The sequence below is a fragment of the Alligator mississippiensis genome, chromosome 9 (genome assembly GCF_030867095.1).
Source record: "Alligator mississippiensis isolate rAllMis1 chromosome 9, rAllMis1, whole genome shotgun sequence".
Lineage (NCBI taxonomy): Eukaryota > Metazoa > Chordata > Crocodylia > Alligatoridae > Alligator > Alligator mississippiensis.
This window is the reverse complement of record NC_081832.1, coordinates 54091703-54106786: the sequence shown is the minus strand read 5'-3', so window position 1 is coordinate 54106786 and position 15084 is coordinate 54091703. Positions and strand designations below refer to the sequence as shown.

The following is a 15084-nucleotide window of genomic DNA, read 5'->3' as shown; positions in this document are numbered from 1 at the left end:
GGTGCTGCCTGATGGCTAGCCCCATTCTGAAGCACCCTTGTGCTGCAGCCAACCCCTCCGCAGCACATTGAATCCAGTCAGAGCAGCCCCAGATGGGAAGGCTGACCCCCCGCCCTGCTGCCAGCTGTGGCTGCTGTGACCCGGCTCAATGTGCTTCAGTCTGGGCACACATATAAACTATGTACCCAGGAACTTCCCATGAACATCTACGCATTAATGGCATGTGTAGATGTGCCCACTGGCACCTAATTTGGTGGTTCCAGTACTACTCTACACATCCCATTTCTTAGATACCCCATTCGTGCATGAAGTTGTAAGCAATAGTTCAGTATAGCATTAAGAACAAAGCTGTGGCTGAGTACAAGCGCCACAAACCCAAAAAGAAGAAATAACACAAGTTTTAGACTGGAATGAAGATTGCCCTTTGCATCTGAACATTTCTGTGACAAGACTTTTGTGACTTAGTCTCCATAAAATATGGAATGCATAATGAACGACACAGAGTCTGCTCATACTCTATGGTATTTATTTATACAATATAACACACAAAGCAGTCTTTAATTATAACTATATAGGATATCAAGTTATCTTTAATTATCACTACAGAATGGTTGCAAAACCAAATACTGTTGGCAATCAACATTCATTATACAATAGCATGATTGCATCTGTTCATATTAACAGATAAGCAGGGAAAATCAAAACAGCGTCTGATTTATCCACTAAAACTGTCTGAGCAAAATATTGTATCTAACTCTCTTAATATCTCTCAGTGACTTTGATCTGATTAAAGTCCAAAGAAACATAACCACAGATGCAAATTTCTAGTGCCTCAGAAATTAAATACCTCTATATTTCAAAAGACTGAATAGCTGGAACCATGCTCCAGCTGAAGTCATTATAGACACAGTATAAACTTATGATGGAGAGCTGTCTAAATCTCTGAGGCCGCAGGTGCAGGATTATAGTAAAACCCCATTGAAACATATACAGTATTCTGTCTAAATACACCAGTACGAAATTAATTAGGCAGTTGATCATACAATAAACGTATGATGGATAATCTAATGGAAACTAGCAGCTCAGAGTCAATAACAAACTTGATTCCTTTATTAGTTGCAGCTGATTTTCAATTCTGCTATTTACAGGATTTTGTGCTTAATAGAAGATATAAGAAAAAGAAATTTCTATTTTGAAAATGAGAACTCAGTTACAGTATTTATCTCTGTTGGAAGCTATAATGTATAAGCAATGTAGAATTTGTAGATAGACATATCTGCAAGTAATTCTCTAGGATACTTGGCTAAAAAGCACATCAAAGCACACTGAAATAATGAGACAGGCTCCAGCTGTTGGGTTCCAGCAGCTTTTGATTTGTGCTCTAGTAGAATCTCCAGGTTTTGATCCTGTGTTGATTATTTCCATAGTAGTGGAGTTGATTTGTGCATTATTTAAAAATAGGCAATAGACAGCAAACAAGGGTGAGTTTGCAAACTGCATCTTAAAGGACATTTTGTTTCCATCATCTAGATTATTGCTTCCTACTCATATACTCTGTCTAAGCAGATGCCCTGGTTAAAAAGGGCCTATTCAGAAAAAAATATGCATTCACTGTAAAGAATTTATGAAGATAATAGAAAAGTGACCAGGAAATGGTTTGAATGGCAAAATTCAGAGACCTCACAATTTTCACGCAGCTTTGCTGTTTTGTAGATAAGGAGAAGATTGTTGAAATGTGTTTTTAGAGCAATTGCCAGGGCATCTTTCCACCCTGGAGGCTGAATCACTGCCTTTGAAACCCTGCCAATAGAGAGAACAAGTACCTTGAAAGAACTGTGGATGCCTTATGGAAAAGATTAATTTAGAAACAATATTATTTATCCTACTATTGGCATTATTATTCATATGATACAATATTTTATGGCCCTTTATAGACTGATAAGGACAATTTCCTAAGGGCAAGATTCTGAACTTGCAAATCTCATTGATTTCCTTTAAATTGCAGAACAGAAAATGATAGATTCCCACAGCATTTGTAACTCCTGCTGAGCATTAGAATTAGTCAAATATTATTTAACAACACATGATTCTGTCATGTATTAAATAGATTTATTTTAGTTTTCAACCATCTCTATTAGTGGATCCATGGAAAAGATTAACATCTTTATTTTCAAAAGTTATTCCTTGTCTGTACCTCCTCATACCAAATGGCAATCAGACTTGTAGAGCTTGGAGTTCAGTTCAGAAAACCATTCAAATATTTGGAGGTCTCTCTGAACTTAAGCCAAAACTTGCAGTCTGCAAATTTTGTTCAGTGAGATGTCTCCTCAAACACTTTTTTCACTTAAATGTAATTCTAGATTTCTGCCAAGCAGAATAACAACTTATGAAAACAAAAGCTACTTTCCTCATGGTGAACAACATTTCTCATGGGTTCTGGAACTTGCATTTATTTTTTCTGGTGAGAGCTAAGTTGTATGAGTATGAAACTGCCTTCCTGCAGCAGTTGAATAATGTTGAATATATCCTTTGCATGCATTCATTTCATAGCAGTAGACAATGGGCATTTATACACGTTCTCCGGGGGTGTGTGGAAGGGGCACTTTATTTAGAGTGACTCCAAGAGCCGCTCTAATTAAAGAGCCTAGAGTGTCCCATGTATCAGTGTGCCCGCACTTAAAAATGTCAGTGGGGGCGCTTTAACTAAAGCTCATCTAATGAGCTTTAGTTAAAGCATCCCCACCATCATTTTTAAGCACAATGATTCTGATATATGAGATGCTGGAGGCTGCTGGACCACAGTAATTACCATGCTCCAGCAGACTTGATTAATCAAGTAATTACAGCACGCTGGAGCATTCTCACTGTTCATGTATAGGCACTCAATGGTTTTATTCTGTCTTCCTGAATATGATAGAAAGTTATAAAACAGTTGAAATAAATGAAGGCTGGCTAGACTTTTGACAGATTATCACCAACGATTACATTCAAATTCAGTTCAATTGTTTGGGTTAATGTTCTGGCCATTTCAAGCACTTCCTTTTATCAGAAATATAAGATTCATGTTATTGCATATATTTAACAGTGTGTAGATGTCATTCTATAACTAGAATAGATACTAACCTTTACCAAAGAAGTAATAGCCAAGGGGCACATTTACATGTGTATTAAAGTGCCGTTGCTACAGTGCATTAAGTGTAGTACCTCCAATATAAGGTACTACATAAATGCAAAGTAGCTGGCAGTAATGTGCAGTAGCAACAGGACATGTTCTTTTTGTGATGCACCTCTCAGAGTCACTGTAATTAAAGTCCATCCCAGAGCACATGCATAGATGCCCTAAATGTCTTAGTTTGGAAGCAGCTACTTTCAGCAATAATCTGGCTCTGTTCCAACATCCTGCTTTTTCACTACAGAAATCCTGGATACAGTTGGACTGTCTTTCCTCCCTAAGTTCCAGTCCAGCTCCATACCTGGCTTGAAACCCAGGCTGAATGCAGGGTACCACTAGAGAGAGTAAATGGTGAAGAAATTCTCCCTCCAGCTGAGGTAGTGTTAGGCTGACGTTGTAGGCATGATGGTCCAGGAATTATGAGAGGGACAATACTTTTGGGGGTTGATATCTTTTATGGACCAATGGCATAGCTGGGGTAAAGTTAGACAAGCTTTTGAATGCAAGGCATTCTTCCTGTTTCACCCCACCCCCAGCTCTTACCTAGCCTGTTTGTGCTAATGTTGAAAGTCCCTAAAGAGCTCTATTCCACACAGGAGGTATAGTACCTACAAATACTGCCTTGGTTCTGCTTATCTGAAATAGAATTGGCAAGGGTTTGCCCTTCTGCTTCCTGATTTTTTTAACCTTTGTTGCCTACCCCTCAAAGCTATTGTCAGGAGTATGACTTGCTAAATACCCTGTTATCCATTCACTCTACTCTCCCCAACTCCAGCTGTTATGCTCATTAATTCGTTTTTTTACATGTCTGCAAAGGCTGAATGGGAGCAGGAGGCTGGTGTAAGAAGTTGTCCCACTAATGCCTCGAGGGAGTTGAGAATGTTTCAAATCCACATTTTTTTAGGATACCCCTGCTTCTCTGCTCTCATCATTTTTTTTTTCTATGGATGTTAAGACTAATCCTTCTTTTCATTCCTTTTGATGTGGCTGTAGCTTATGCTGTTCACTAGGAATGTGGATGACTGCCTGGTATATTATCAGCAAGAATTACATAAACCTGGGGACATTTCATTTTATTCTAATCATAAGAGAGCCAATCAATCAGTCAACAAAAATCGATTAGTATATTAAAGATTATTGTCTATGAGTGTGCTGTTTAACAGCTCACAGGAGATGAAGGAATGAGGGACTGAGCAGTAAAAAAGAAGAAAGAATGAGATGGTCAGAATTGGAAGAAAAGATGGTTAATGAAGAAAATGTTCAGATTCTACTTGTAAGTACATGTGCTTAATATGACACACCTAGTGACACATCCATTTCATATTCAAATGCATTAAGTAGCAATATTATAGGTGAGAGCTAGTTGTAAGCTGTTTAGACTTCCATTTTTCACTTTGAAATCTTCTATGCCATGCATTTGCTTCTATTTTTTTTTGGGGGGGGGGGGTCAGCCAAAAAGGTTCAGACTAGAATAAGACTAAAGAAAATGGTGTTGTTTCACCCACTTTAAGTAACTCTGGAGGCTTTTCACTCAGAAGCTCTATAATAAATGCTTATATGAGGATACCTGAAATTTGCTGAGTGAGAGAGATCCTCTTTAGGTCAGGGATTTGAATTTTGCCATCTCCATGAAACTCTCCAAATTTGACCAATGTATAATCTGTTAAACAAACCTATTTACACCTTCTCAGTAGAAACCTGCTAAAGCAAGAGCCAGAGAGGTAGCTGGAGGCTGTAAGGCTGGTAGCCAGTATGTGGAAGAGCATACCAGACAAAGAAACTGAAACATAATACAAGACGGGTGATGAAGGAGCAGGTAGGAGAACTGAGACAGAGTTGACAAGGATCCAGAGTGACTGGAGAGAACCAGGGCTAGTTGGGCAAAGAGACTCTGACAAGAATCCAGAAAAAGGAGGGGGGCTTCGTTCACCCGAATTCACCCAAATGTTAAAAAAAGAAACTGTGCTGGGAGCAGGGCCTGGAGGAGCAAAGGACAGAGCAGTCTGTTGAGAATTGTGGGCTTGGAGTCCCCCACACCCAAAGGAAGGAATTAACTAACTTAAGTTACTCACTTCATTAGTTTGTGTTCTATTAGGAGGATATAACATGTAAGCGGGGATGCCACCATATCACCACATCCTTTGGCTCTGATGACTATATGTTAAAAAGAGAGTGGCAGCTGTATTTTTCGTAGAGCCCTATTCTCGCAGCGTGCAATAGGCATGTCCTAAGAATAACTGCTGAATGAAACCCATCGGTTTATGTAAGTGGCAAAACGCCTAGTTAATGGATTCTAACTAGGCATGAGTGAGGCACTGATCAACTCAGCCCTTGAAGACCGGAATACTTGTGGGTATGTTTAGAGGCATAACTGTTGGTAGTTGAGGGAATTTATATTTAAAATGAAGCTAGCCAAATGGAGTTTACACACCTCCAGTGTCAGGGTCCAGCAAACTTGGTGTTTTCAGTATCACTGCTTTGAACTTACAATGTGCAATTACAGTGAAGCACTACATTAGATACACAGGTACTCTTTTGGAACTGGCCTTTTGTCTTTGGAATGGGATATGGAAAGTAAATAGTAAATAGAATCACAGATTGAAAAATAAGGTGAAAACATCGTTGAACTGCTGCTCATGGCACCCTTAAAAATATTCTTTTTCTGTTGGTTTATTTACATGAAATAATTACCTTTGACTACCAGTGCATTCCATGTTAAGAATCTAAATATATGATTTGAATATCCTATAAAGGTATCCATATATGAAAATGGGACTCCTATATTTTTGCATTTTTCTACTCTTTTATCTCTGTAGCACTCCCCTCTTCTTTTGAAATTCAAGATGTGCTGGGGATGAGGGGTACAGAGGGCATTCTGCTTCAATGGTGGGCTATTTTCTATTGGAACATACATTTTTCAGGCTCTTAAGAACCAGAAATGTATTTGTTCATATTGAGGATTCAGGTTACTTTTCATGTATGCCGTTGTGTTTCTCCGGTCCCCTTATTCTGACTTCCAAGCTCTTCTGTCTCTGACATCAATCGCAGAGAGTCTGCATAAGGATCAAAGAGCAAAGCTGAAAGCAGAATTTATACTTGCTAACTGTGTAAATGGAACAATTGCACAGTGGCTAGGTCCACCATGTGTCATATTTAAAGATAACAATAATAAATAAAATATTGGATGAAATGGAAGCATGTCTGCAATTGTTGAACATTTTTATACAGTTTTTCTGTATTTTCTGGCAATTTTCTTCATTTTTCTCTCATAAGAAATATGACAATATTGTGCAATTTGCCCACCATTTTGGGCCAGATTTGCTGTCATTTTCCAGCCACTCAGAGCTTTGGCATGCTCTTTTTATAGAATTTTCAGCCTTCCTCAAAGCTATTCCCACCTATCTTGGTTGTGCTTCCTTTTTAAAATTATGCAAAATGAACATTTAAAAGGATCTCAAAGTGTGGGGGTGAATGACCTGCGTTACTTCCAAAGTGACAGAACAAAAACATTCATGTTGTATTGTATAGAACTTTGTGATGTATTTTCCTTAGATTTCATGCTGTAGCTGTGAGAATTATTTTTTTTTAAGTATTTATGAATTATGTAACTCTGTGTGTAAATCTGTAATTCAAGATTACATGCTGGTATGTATGTGTATGATAATAATGGGACAGTGGTCCTAATTTACCCCTGTGTCTTTCCTAGATAAGCAAGATTTGTCCCAATCTCTTCAATAGTCACCTTCCTGACTACCATATCTCCCTTAGGTTTTATTCCCCCCCCCCCCCCGCCCCCCAAATAATGTGTATTATCTTTTATGCCTTTTTTTTTACCCTATGGCCATATTATTCTGAATCTATTAACACTGGCATAAAAACTCATCCCAATTTTGGACCCAGTGGTTAGAACTCTAGCCTGATATTACTCTAAATTAATCATCATTAGTAATTGCCAATAAAAGTCTACAATACTTTGTAACTGAAAGTCAAAATAAATACTTTTTTTGGTATATGTGGGAAAATTGACTTCCTGACATTTAAGAAATATGTGACAAGGAGTTTAAAAACACATTCTAGTGGCAGCGTGTTTCAGTAGATGCGGCTTCAAACAAGGAACCAGGAGATTTGGGTGACATTCCTTGGTAGCAGATCTTCTGTTTGAACTTGGATATGTCAGTCATGATAGATAGCCCCTTATTCCCAAAAGCTGCAAAATCAGTATGCTTGTTGGTTTGACTAATGACTTCTTTAAGAAGCACTGCTGGCCTACACCTTCAGAAGAAAATATTAGCAAGTGCTTCCCACTATGGACCCTATACTTCCTAGAACTGATTTCAGGGCAACCTGCTGGACCCTTGAATTGAACCCTTTACTTACTATGGACTTAGGAGCCTTATTTAGGCACCCACTTCTTATGTTGTGTTTTCCATACTTAGTTCATGACTTCTACTCAAAATAAACATCAGCATGCTATGTGAAAAAACTCAGTACAGGCAGTCCTCAATTTACATTTCGAGGTATGACGTTTCACACTTACAGCATTTATACATTGACATCATGTTTCAACTTTCTGACATCAGTTTCAACTTTACAATGCTTGATCTGACGTGTTGCTTGATCTCCTTGGAGAACATCTGTCCAAATATCCTTGGACACTTTCTTTAAGACAGCAGACAAGACTCCAAAAAAACCTGCAGCCAGGACTCCTGAGAAGACTCCAGCCAAGAACCCTTCAAAAAGTCCAACCAAGAGCCCTTCAAAAACTCCAGCAAAGTCACTTGACGAAGTTCTTCCTAATCAATATGATTACTATTTACAATATAAATACATTAATGTAGCTATATTACTCATCTATAATTGATTGAGTACAAAATTTTGGGTTAAAATAGTGAAAATAGGGTATGGGGCCTAGGTTCAGGAACAAATCCCCCATTTATAACATTGTATCCTATGGGAAAATTGGTTCCAAGTTACAACATTTCAACTGAAGACGCAGTTTTCAAGAACCAATTGTGTCGTAAGTCCAAGGACTGCCTATACACAGAAAAGTACTACATCTCATAAGGCAGTTAACAGAGAGAAGTCGGTGAGCACACAGCATAATTCTGCTGCTGTAAAAAACAATATTAAAAATCCTTAACAAAAGGTTTAACTTTATTAAGGTAAAAACAAAAGAGCCCCTGCTGATTCAAGTGAATAAACTGTTCTCAGTGTTAAAACTTAAATGAATCAGATTTATCTTTAATATAATTTAAAACAGAAAATCTGTGAAAATTTGTGTTTTCAAATCAGTTAACCACTAAGTAATATCAGCTACAATATTCAAATTTAAAGAATGACCTTTTAAATATGCTGTATGAAATTAAATTTTAATGAGTGGTAATAAATGGTGATACTTCCATGGGAGGAAATACAATACCAGCCTCAAGCCCTTTCTGTATGCCTCCAACTCTAGTACCTGTTCTGCAGTGTCTGTTTCATTATTTTCAAAATTAGGGATGATGATGAGAATAAAATACTTTGAAGAACTGAAAATAGTTTTAATGCTGCACTTAAACACTGTGTTTGTAGAGGAATAATTATATCCCAGTTGCTTTCATGATGCTTCAATACTATTCCTTTAAATACAAAAAGACAGAATACAATTTTAAGGTTATTTGTTGCATTTTCCTTTGGTTTTACTGACTAATTGAATAAGAATTTCACATAAACACTACTATAATGTACGCTGCTCTATGAGAGAGGGCTGTGCTGCTGTTTTTCAGTGCAGAGGGAAAGCATGATGCAGGTGACCCTTCAAGGATAAAAAGAGATTTTACAACAGTAACAGAGAGAACAGCACGGGAAGTAAGGAGGCGAGGAAAGGAACATCAACTTGCATTATTAAAATGGTAAATAGTATTAGAATATCAGCCTCCCTACTATCAACAATGACTGGAATTAATCCAGGAATGCTGAATAGGTCTGTAAATGTCTCTCCAACCATAGCCTTTGGCATAGTCTTATGTTTGCAGTCCCTTGGGCACTGAAATTCATTTTCCCATTTGCTAAATGAGAACAATTTATCCTAAATCAATGATAATCAGAATAAACACTATTATTAATTTATTGTTTCCAGTATAGGGAAAAAAACAGTAGGGTGAAGCTTTCTTTTTTTTTTCATTAGTGCTTTTTCTACCCCTTTTGCCCTGAGGATCCTATTAGTAGAGAGCTGAGCATCTCTGTTTCATCAGAAATAAATTATGCCTCACTTTTTTAATGTAAGTACTGAAGGGCTGTAAAGATTAGAAACATGTTTGAACCCACTATCACTTGATGTTATTTTCCTTGATGTACCAAGCTTCTTTGGGGGAAGTGAAACAACACATTCGTTTGAAAGCAAAGAGCAAAGTCACTTTAAAAGAACACCAGCAAGGATTTTGATTGATATACAAAATAATTCAAAATCTATACAGAAATATTTAACATAATGTATGTATAATATGATGGAGGCTCATCAAAATGTCTGGTACATGTAAGAGAACGTTTGTAGGGCAAGTAGGTGGAAGAACCAGTACCCCTATTTTTAAATTGATTAGAAAACTGTAATTCCCAAGAAACAGTAGGGTAATTCTCACTTCCTTCACAAAGGGGCTAAGGATGAAAAAACACCTTTAATTAATAAGCACTGTTGGCACTACTTTGGTAACAAGCTGCTGTAAATGAAGCTCTAATTGCTTCAGAACAGAGAATTTTATACAAATGCATTTTACTCTTAAGTGCTATTCTTTGTTGTAGCTATTCCACCTCCTTTAAGTTAATAAAAAGTAGCCTTGCCATGTTCATTGTTATTTTAAAAGTGTTTCTTGACACCTCTCTATTCAAGGGTGGGAGCTGTTGTTTTGCTTTTTTTTTTAATAGACAAAAATCAGAAGTGTTGTAGCAGTGCCTAAATCCAAGCTAGGTTAAGCCTGTGTAAGAGGCTTTTACTAATATGCTTTTGCTTCAAATTATATAATTAAAGCAACAGAAAAGAGTAAAAGCAACTTGTACTGTTGTTATGGTGAATCTGTTAATATTTTGCCTTTTCTCTTGATCTTCTATGTATACTATTTTACTGAAGAAGTTTTCTTTAAAAATAGAATAATATTGTGAACTTCTATGCTGAGTAACCTTTGACAGTATTTATATACCTTATGGACCTATGAAGCGTAATTCATTTAAGATAATACATTTTGACTCAGATTATAGTTAGCAGTCTCACCTCTGTGGTGGCTAGGAATTGCATCTGGCAATATATGTGCCATCAACCCCTGCAAATTGTGGGTGCTATTACCATATTAAAAATGTGGAGCCATACATTAATAATAATGGCCTTAATCATGTGGTCCTTTAAAATCCCTAAACTCCTGTTTCAATTATGAAGAATTTTAGAGGCCCAAGTTTGCAATACTAGATCCCCAAATAGCTAGCTGAATCTGAAATGATAAAACCGTATTAGTATCTCAAGCTAAAGTCAGACAGATGAGTTCCTAATTAGTAAAAGAATGAGGGTAATGGAGTGATGGATGATTTCTTGCAGAGCTGTCCAAATCCATCACCGCATTTTTGATTAAAAGAAAGTATGTGATAAATTGTAAAACACTTTATAGAGATCTTCAGTAACTTGTTGCTGTACTTTTTTTAATGGTAAAAACCAGAATTTTAAACCTTCAATGGTTAGCAGCCATACAGTGGCTGACAAAATCACTGAAAATATTTACTTTCCCTTTTCTTTAGAATTGCTGGATGAGTAGATGGTCACAGATCTTGCAGTACACAGAAAGCAAGGTAAGTAGTGTCTAAGATCTTTATTTTTGACATCTGGAAAGTACGATAGATAGATACTGAACTGGTATTGATTGCCACTATTAGATTTTCACATGATAGTAAATGACATGTATACGTGTGCATATATATACACACACATACACATGCATGTCATTTATTACCATGTGAAAGTCTAATATCGACAGTCAATATCAGCTGGGAAAATGAAGCCTTCAAAGGAAAGGGTAAGTCTGCAACAATGTTGGCAATAAGATGTAGCATATTATGTCCTAGATGATAGTGCCAAAGGGGAAAAGGAGATATCCAGTCCTGACCTTCCTTGCCCTGCATCCTTTGTCCTGTCTCCCAGGAGTATCCCTTAACCATCCTGCCAGAGAGTTATTTTCATTCCCTTGGTCTTAGGTTCAATACATTTTTTATTTATTTTGTAATATACATATTTATATGTGTATGCGTGTGTATGTGCTATTTTGCTATATCTATAATATATGTGTGTGCGAGATATTCATGTTTAAAACACTTCTGAAAATGAAGAAAGTTAGGAGATCAAAGGCCATTATTTGTAATACTGCTGTTGATATGACTTATTCTGTGTATGTGCTTCAGAAAAATTGTTCTTTCCTAAAGAAATGCAGGAGCAGCAAGGAAAAACAAGAATGGCATATTTTTTAAAACAAAAGTATACAAGAAGATATGATTATAAACTAAGCAGACAGTGTTTATAACATGATGCCTAGGAGGCAAAGGTTTGCAATCCAGAAAACACACTTAACCTTTTATATAGCCAAGGTCATCACAGCATGGATCAGAAAACAAATTTCAGAGGTTTCTTTAAAATTATTAAAGAACCAAGTCTTGACAGTGTAAGATAAAAATGTGGCTAAGCATGAGATAAACTAATTATCGATGAACAGTTTTTATTTAAGTTAAATTTAAAAAAAAAAAACAACCCAGGATTTTCTTCATTCATGAATTAAAGTGAAAAAACTGAGATATCAAATAACCCCAATTATAACCAAATATTAGCTAATTCATCTGCTAATTATGACTGGAAAGCATCAAATGAAATACTTCTGAAGCTGTTGGGCTTACAAATGATTTATGACTGTAGAATTAAATTTCATCTAACTAAAAGTTAAATTAAAAACCATAAAACAGCATTTTTTTAAGAAAAAGGAAGTCTTTGCAGTAAGCATGCACTTCACCATCACCCCATATTGCTTTCATTGCAATCAATGGCAAAATCACTTTTTGTCTTAAGAAGAGAAGGGCCAGACTATGATGAGTAATCAAACAGAGGTAAGAGGTACGAAGACTGTTATAAATACCATTGCCATTTAACAAGGTCTCTAGATTAAAGAAGCTGAAAGAAATGACAACATAAATACATACTTTATCCTAGTGTTTAGGCAGTACTTGTTCCGCACTGCTGTGCAACAGAACACAATCACCCACAAACACCAGTAATGCCAGTTTGAGCAAGGTAAAAGAAAAGGAAAATCACCCTCAAGTTCAAAAACATCCCTTACCTCAACTAAACAGGGTGATGCAGACAATTCCAGCATCACAAATACTAGTTCTGATTAATGTACATGGTCGCAGTTTCACCATACTATATTATGCATCACAGTAATAAAAAATGTACGTAAAATATTCCTTTTAAAGAGTTACAGCTGAATTTGCTAATAACAAAGAACATATCCTGAAAATGGATTAATAAAAAATCTTTCAGTGCAATTATAAATCAAAATAATAGTTGCATTAAAAAATTAAGAGAACATTGTCTGGAAATGACATACTGTACAGGAATGTCTTCCCCACTCAATTTCCGAGAAGAGGATTTCCATTAGTTACTGCAGAGCTACAGAACATTAAATATCCAACAAATATGATACTCCTTTCTTCTAAGAACTTAAATAACCAGAAAGCTAGAGCTTTGGAATGGAGAGCAGATTTACAATTTTATGAGGCAAATATGAGTTCAATGTGTAGATCTGCATGAGATACAGTAATTTGGAGCTTTGTGAACTTAGGTCAGAAATGTCACTCTTGTTTAGCTCAAGTTGGGCAGCTGTTGGAATGTGAATGAAAAAGCAAATGGAAGAAAAAATCAATATGAACCAAAAACAGTGAGGAAAATGTACACTGGTAAGGAGAGAATGAAAATATATGAACGTGTATGAAAGTGTCTCAGGTCATTGTGCAGCCTTTACTCATGCATTTTGTCCCAGGGAAATGAGTAGCAGGGTTTTTGTGAGTAAGAACTACTCATTTAAGTGAGGCGAACATTAGAACACACGTCTGAAATGTGCTACTTGCTTTGATTAAATGTCACTAACGAGGAATATATATATTGTATAAAATATGGAAACTAGTGCTCTGACAGCTTCTCAGGATTTTGTGTGGGCATTCCAAGCAAAATGAAAAGCCTGTTCAAAGGCAAAGGTGTAATTGACCATGTATTGGGAGTCACAGTTTTGTGCCATAATATATAGCTTATAAATTACAGCTTTAGCTACATAGGAACCATATAATAACCAAACAATGATAGGCAGCCATAGCTTTTTATTGTGAAAGTGCTAGATTTTGACATTATAATTTTAGAACTTGGAGATAAAGTTTCTGATACACTGAAATTTAGGCATATTGGGTGCTGAGCTCAAACACTGATTGCTGAGTGTACAGTAGGATGAAAAGCTTCAGTTAGTGAAGATCAATATGATAGATTTTCCTCTCACGTCTGAAAACATAAAAGCTTTTCATGATGCCACAATTCTAACAATAAATAAATAGCAACTTTCTTTCTCAACACTATGAATATAAAATCTGTCATGAGACAAATATCAAGTGTAAAATGACAGAAAGTTAGAAATTTAACTTCAATCACTTGTCACACTTATTTACATGCTTGCCTGATGATTAGTATTATATAGCAATGACACCTAAGAGCCCCTGTCATGGTCCAAGATCTTTCTGTGCTAGAGGTCCCTGCCCCAAAGAGCAGATAATTGAGATAACAGCTAACTTGCATCAAATTGATATTATAAAAGTTGTTTTTTTGAATTTGGTAAAAGTTGTAATAGCTTAAAAACAGTGCATATAATTGTTTTTCTTTTGACTATAATAGCTTTTAAACATTGGTGTTAACAATTGTTTCCTAATGATGTTGAAGCAGTTCTATCTTCTCATAAGTCAATCAAAAGTTCTGCAGTTTAAGCCGTCATGTGCAGAGTTGTATTCAAAATCTTCGGTAAAAATATTAAAGGGAATAATGTTGCAAGTGAAAGCCCAGAACACATCCCACTTACTATCCAATCTGGACTGGTCTCGGGTCCAGCATGCAGGGCTCTTCTGGTGCCGGTACTGCATGCAATGCATACCCTAAACTGTCATTGTGTTGTGTGCAGGCTGATGCAGACAGCATCTCCGCTTTAGAGGAAGAACATTGAACAATGTATATCTAAAGTAATGTATCCCCTGTTCATTACCTAACCTGGCATCCACCATCCTTGTTTTAAAGATTCCAGAGGAAATATCTCTTGACTGTTCTGTTTAAGAGCTATTAATAGATCTATCATCCATAAATTTGTCTAGTCCCTTTTTGAACCTGGCTATACTGTGTGCTCCTATGGCAATGGATTTCATAAGTTAACTACACACTGCACAAAAAATACTTTCCCTTGATAGTTTTAAAACTATCTTCTGCTAATTTCAATAGGTACCTGTTAATTCTAATATTCTGGGACTTAGTTACTAACAATTTCCTATTCACTTTTTCTACATCCTTCATTCTTTTATACACCTCAGTCCTACTCAACCCCCATTCCCCCACGAGTCTTCTCATTTCCAAAATGAAGAGTCCTAACCTTTTCAGCTCTTTATTCTCTTCTGCTTTGGCAACTGCAACAGTTTATCACAATCTATCAACATGCCTCTCTTAGTTATTTGTGTGGCACCGTTATCACGCAGGTTTTGATTGCTGCTGATGTCACCTCATAATACTGTACTACAAATAATCCATAATGCTAGTTAAAGGAAGTGACTATGTAGATTTGCTGTGTGGCTTTTTAAAAATATATATCCCAATGCATTTTTAAGTTCTA

General features: G+C 36.4%; 1 protein-coding gene across 1 annotated transcript in view; it reads left to right on the top strand.

Moving 5' to 3' along the window:
* Nucleotides 1–15084, top strand: part of TENM2 (teneurin transmembrane protein 2) — a 2247577-nt gene that overhangs the window by 430465 nt on the left and 1802028 nt on the right. The window contains exon 5 of the mRNA XM_059733461.1: nt 10931–10981. The gene's annotated coding sequence lies outside the window, so the exon portion shown is untranslated. The remainder of the gene's footprint in view (nt 1–10930; nt 10982–15084) is intronic.